General features: G+C 36.4%; 1 non-coding gene across 1 annotated transcript; it reads right to left on the bottom strand.

Annotated features, from left to right (window-relative positions):
- Window positions 1-279: 279 nt before the first annotated feature.
- On the bottom strand, window positions 280-386 carry LOC121215693 (small nucleolar RNA R71). Its single transcript, XR_005911669.1, has one exon. It is a non-coding gene; the product is annotated as a small nucleolar RNA R71 (small nucleolar RNA).
- Window positions 387-6,433: the final 6,047 nt, after the last annotated feature.

Genomic DNA, 6,433 nt, shown 5'->3' with positions numbered 1-6,433 from the left:
CTGAAGTCGAACACAATTCAGATGGAACAAAAGTATGTTCAGTTTGATGGTTTGCAAGATGAAGATCTAAATACTCATCTGGTCAATTTTCTAGAGATTTGTGACACTTTCAAGATTAATGGCACCACTGATGACGCCATTTGCTTACGGTTGTTTCCATTCTCGTTGAGGAGCAAGGCAAAAAAATGGTTAAATTCTTTACGATGAGATTCTATCACTACTTGGGATCAAATGACAAAGAAGTTTTTCTTGAAGTATTTCCGATCGGCTAAAATAGCTAATTTGAGGAATGACATTTCTTCCTTTGCTCAGATCAATTTAGAGACATTATATGATGCATGAGAGATATTTATGGATTTATTGAGAAGATGCCCTCATAATGGGTTAGCTTTCTGGTTACAAGTTCAAACATTCTATAATGGTTTCAATCCCTCGACTAGGTAGTTAATTGATGCAGCAGCTGGTGGAACACTGAATAATGAAACACCTGAGGCAGCTTATGAGTTTAATGAGGAGATGACATTGAATAATTATCAGTGGCAAGTCATGAGAACAAAACCGATGAAAGCAGCTGGTGTTTTTAATCTAGATGTGGTTACAATGTTGTCAAGCCAAGTGGAAGCATTGAATAAGAAAATTGATGATTTATATTTTTCTACACATGTGAATCCAGTGATGCAATGTGACACGAATGGAGTGGGGATATTAATTCAGAATGTTCACCCTTCGGTTCTAGCATAGAGAATGAGCAAGTCAATTTTATAGGTAATAATTGTAGACCTCAAAATAACCCTTATAGCAATAAATATAATGCAGTTTGGAGGAATCATCCAAATTTCTCATGGGGTGGTCAAAGAAATCAAAGATCACAACCTCCTTCTAGTTTTCAGTAACCTTATCAACAAGAAAAAAGTCGAACCTTGAAGAGATGTTAACCAAATTTATTTTGATGTAAAAAACTCTATTTCAAAACACTAAGATAGCTTTGAAAAATCATAAAGAATTTATTGAAGGGCTTAAAAATCAAATTGGATAGTTTGCAAACTTAGTTTTGGAAATACCACAAGGTAGCTTACCTAGCAACTTTGAAACTAACCCAAGGGAGCAACTCCACGCAATCACTTTTCAAAGCGTGGAAGAGTTAGTCGAGCCTGAACAAAAATCAAAACTAGAAGCTATGGAGAAAAGTGGTGAGGTTGAGGAAAGCAAGAAAGAGCAAAAGCCGATTAGAGAATACAAACCTTGAATTCCATATCCAATAGCATTGAAGAGAGACCACACAAACGAACAATATGGTCAATTTCTTAAGCTCTTAAAAAATTGCACATTAACTTACCGTTTGTTGAAGCTCTTTCGCAGATGCCAAATTTTGTAAAATTTTTAAAGGAACTGTTAACAAATAAAAGGAAGTTAGATGACTCGTCGATTGTGGAGCTCAATGCAATTTGCTCGGCCATTCTACAAAACAAACTACCCAACAAACTTAAAGATCCAGGGAGTTCTACTATTTCTTGTCTTATTGGTAGTTTAAATGTTGAAAATCCTTTGACTGATTTAGGGGCTAGTATAAATGTCATGCCTTACAAGATGTTTAAACAACTTGGTCTTAGGAAACCTAAGCACACTAGGATGAGTATTCAATTAGTGGATAGAACAATTAGATATCCCAGGGGTATTATTGAGGATGTACATGTGAAAATCGACAAATTTATATTCCCCGTTGATTTTGTTGTATTAGACATGGATGGGGATAGTGAGGTACCTATCTTAGGTCGACCCTTTTTAGCCACTGTTAGAAATATTATCGATGTTGGTTCTGGTGAACATGTGCTTCTTGTACGTGATGAAAAGATTACTCTTAAGTGATTTTGTGAGAGTCCCTAGTGATCAAGATGACTCTACTCGTTCTGTTAATGTTAGTAACCATGTGGCTCAACGTTCTTTGCAGGAAACCCCTCATAAAAATGTGTTGGAGCCATATTTCACTCAAGGTAACAGAAACTGAGCGACAAGTGAAGAACAAATGGTGCAACTCGACGAACTAGATGAATGGCGAATGAATGTTAATGAGAAACCGAGAAAACACAATGAAGAAATAAAGCAACACCATAATGTGCAGGTAAAGAGGCCGAACCAATTCAAAGTTGGGGACAAAGTACTGCTAGACAAATCGGATGCACGAATTTTCCCTTTGGAGCTGAAGTCAAGAGGATTGAACCTATTTGTGGTACTAAACGTTTTTCCAATCAGTACAATTGAGGTAACACATTTTGAATTTAGCACATTCAAGGTAAACAGTAATCGTCTCAAACATTATTTTGGTAGTAAAACTAATAAAGAGAGAGAGAAGCTTCGGCTCCAAAATCCATCATAACTGTGAGCCTGAAAAGGGATGTCAAGCTTAGACTTTAAATAAGCCTTTCTCAGAAGGCAACCCGAGTGTTACTATTATTATTATTTTTAATATTTATTTTTTATCTGCTTTGATTTAAAAAAAAGGGGTGCACACATCCTGAGACACGCCCATGTATCCCATATGGAGTAATTTATAGTGAGTTACACAGTTTGAAGACATACCATACAAGACACACGACCAGGACACACAGGCATGTCCTGGGCTGTGTGAGTCCTAGGACTTAATTTTTTTGTTTTCGATTGTTACATGACCTGATGTGGTCTACACGGCCAGGACACACAGACGTGTCCACAACCATGTGTAAACTAGAGTGAATTTTTTAATTTTATTTTAAAACAATGAGTTACACGGGCCAGAGACACGATCGTGTGCGAGACACGGCCTGTTACGCGAGCATGTGTGAGACCATGTTCCTAGCACGGCCTCGCACATAGGCGTGGGAGAAGTGAAGGATGTTCACACACGGCCTAGACACACGGCCTAATTTTTATTTAATTTTGAATGACAGAGGGGCTGAGATGGCAAACACAGGCAGTAGACACGACCGTGTGGCCCAACACGGGCCATTTACATGACCATGCCTCCTATTTTAATCTAGGGTTTCCATTTTAGTTTGTTTTTTTTCTTTTTTCTGCTGTTTCACCAAGCCCTAGCCATCGTCGACCACTCATCCCTTCACCGTCGGTCACATCGTCCCCGTCGTCCTCCATTTCAAACCATTCTAACCAAGCCACCTACCCCTTCACCTCTGAACATCCCTCATTTCCCCTCCACCTTTCCCTTTCCCCCAATCTTTCTTCTCCCTTACTCCCTATCTCTGTCTCCACCGAACATCGCAGCCTTCCTCCACCACCTATTCTACTCGAGCTGACCAGTCCTCATCAAAGCCTTGTTTCTTCAATGACCTACCATCAAACCTACATTTTTCCCTTTTTTCCCAATCTTGACCATCGACTACTCAAACACCACTCCTCTTTCCCTTGTCGACCACACCATCACAACCCCGTTCCCGTTGCCCCGTGAGTCACTGTCGTTGGTTGTTTCTTTGTCCCCCTGCCATCGTTCATTCCTCGCACTAACCACTGCATCTCCGCCCATAACTACCACCGTCGTCCAACCCTAGCCTGATTGGTCCCTTCATTTACCTTATTATTTATTTTTTTTATTTTATCATAATTTTTATTATTATATTTAGTTTATTATTTATTTTTATTTATATTCTTATTATATTATCTTTCTTTGTTTTATAATTCTTATTCTTATTCTTATTCCTATTTAATACATTATTATTTATTTATTTTATTATTATTTTCATTATATTTACTTAGTATTATACTGTTATTTGTTTTTTGTGTTTCATTATTGTTAGTTATTTTATTAATTGGCCTTAATTGGTTTTTTATTTTATTTTTTTTATTTTTATGTTGTTATTGTTTTTATCATGTTAAGTATTGATGAATTTATTTTTGGGTTAGTTGTTCAATCTTGTGGTTTAGGTTTTAACTAAGATTTGGACTCTGTCGTGCCATTTATTGGACTGGAATGGTTGTTTTCTTTTATTTGTCGACTTGTCTCTCTATCGATTTCTTGTTATCTATGCTGATTTTTCCAATTATCCGATATTTGCTTTTACATAAGGACAAACATGCGAGGTAAGACTAAGACTATTGTTCCCGCTTCAAAAAAGTGAAAGACTCTGAGCACAACCTTTTCCTTGGGCCTCACCTTCGACACACGCCATCCTTGCCTACGGTTTCCACCGGGCCCTCACGATGACCTATATCAGGTTCTTAAGCAGAGACCCTTGGGTTTAGGACATTGCATCGACTATGTAGCATTACAGACAGTACATCTAGCTGATAGAATGCTAGCACTAATTGATACAGCTCCATGGGACTGATTTTTCACCATCATAAAGCCTACTTATTTAGAACTCACACTAGAGTTTTGTTCAACATTTGTTTTGTAGCATGTGATATCGAGACATGATAAACCGCACACTATTTCTTTTCAACTCGGTGGTACAACATGTTATCTGAGCGTCTTAAGCTTCAGAGCTGCTCTTGGACCTATTCTGAGGAGTTCATGAGTGTTGAGGGGTTCCTCACCTTATACCAGCACATCCATTATTCGCCATCTTTATGCTGGACTGAACTTACTGCTCGTACGATGCCATATGACCAAATTCGGTCAAAGGCGACTTTCCTACCTCCGACATTGCGCTATATCCATGCCATCTTGGCCCAAACTTTGACTAGTCGGAGGGAAAGAACCAGGGTTGTTGGTACATTCGATGTTTATTTTCTTTGGAGTATGGCAACGCAACGCTCCTTCGATCTTGCTTACTTTGTTGCCCTTGCTTCCCGCCACTAGATCTAGCATATTAGGAAGGGTCCTATCTATTTAAACCCTTATGTGACTTATCTAGCACGACATTTTGGTATCCTTGACACTCTAGAGCAGTTATCCTCCTTCACACTTGTTGGAAAAATGGTCCCCCAGGGATTATAGATTATGAGTCATATGAGGATGATCAATTATCAATTTTAACCCTTAGGATAAGCATGAGGACTTCCCTAATGATGTCCCTTTTCACCATGAGGATACACCTCGTCATCCACCTTTAAGTCACCCTACTACCGCTCCTATTGTTACATTAGAGAACCTCTTTGAGCGATTTACCCATTTTGAGCAACGTTGCTTTCAGCGGTTCGATAGTATTGATGCTACTTTGCAGTAGATTTGTCAACATCTCCATATTTCTCCTAATGAGCTTGTTCCTCACAATCTCGATGCATCTCATGATGACAACCACTGATTTGTTTATTTTTTTGTGCTTTCTTTATTTTATTTTCAGTTGTACTTTTCTTTTTATTTTTTGGTTGTTTTGTTTTTATTTCTTAGACTTCTTTAGTTTATTTTTCTTTTGAGCTATGTTTTTATTTTGATGGTTGTTTTTATTTGATTTTGTAACTTCTTAATCTTCTTCTTTATTTTTTTATTTTCTCATAGTTTGCTCGGTACTATACACTACATTTAGATTTGCCTACAATTTCGGTTTTCACTTTTCTGGTGATTTCATCCATATTTAGGCAGTTTCATTTTTCTCCCTCTCTTATGATATTCTTCTTATTTTGTGCATTATTTCTATTTCTACATTGAGGACAATGTACATCTCAAGTGTGGAGATGTTATCTTTATATAGTTGTGATAAAATTCCTGAGTTATTTGTTGTTTTTAAGTATTTTCTCATACCTCCATTAAAGTGAATTTTGTTTTTATTTGAGATTTTTATTGATGTTGTTTTAGATTAATTTGTAGATATTTGTGCATTAGTTGATTTAAACTTTAAGACATGAGAGAGTAAAGCATGATAAGTTTTTTTTTCGAAAATAAATATTTTAGGTTGTTTCCCTGAATTGATGTATTATCTTGAAGTTTTAAATTTGCAAGTTTGACATCAAAACCATGATTTTATGCAAGCTTTTGAGCCTATAGAGCATACATTTTTCATGCTCATTTTATTATTGGCTATGAGTGTGTCAACTTGATTTGTTATTCTAAAACTTGCTTCGATTATAAATGTCGAGACCACACCATTGATTTGATATACTGAGATGATATAGGCACTTAGGTTTTAACCCACTTAACCTGTGAAAAGCTTACCTATTAAATTAAACCTTAGTGAACCTCGTTGAGCCTAAGACATTTTTTTCTTGATTAACCTGTTAATGTTAACCCATAACCCATATTTTTGTTGTAAAATTTTCTCATTTTATTGGCTCCCTTTTGGTTGAGATTTGATTTGGTTAGTTGCCTAACTATGTTCCTTTATTTGAATTGCTTAATTCTTTTTATGATTCTAAAAAAATAAAAAAAAATTATTAATTAACTATTAGTTGATTGAGCTTGAATAATTAGTTTCATATATTGTGGAGAATCTCACTGTTATTGTTGTTTTTTCTTGATTGATGCACTCTCTTTTAATTCAACATTTGATTATTTTTCTAGTTTGGT

Source organism: Gossypium hirsutum, chromosome D03 (assembly GCF_007990345.1).
Source record: "Gossypium hirsutum isolate 1008001.06 chromosome D03, Gossypium_hirsutum_v2.1, whole genome shotgun sequence".
NCBI lineage: Eukaryota > Viridiplantae > Streptophyta > Magnoliopsida > Malvales > Malvaceae > Gossypium > Gossypium hirsutum.
The sequence above is the reverse complement of the archived record's forward strand: the minus strand, read 5'-3'. Positions and strand labels throughout refer to the sequence as shown.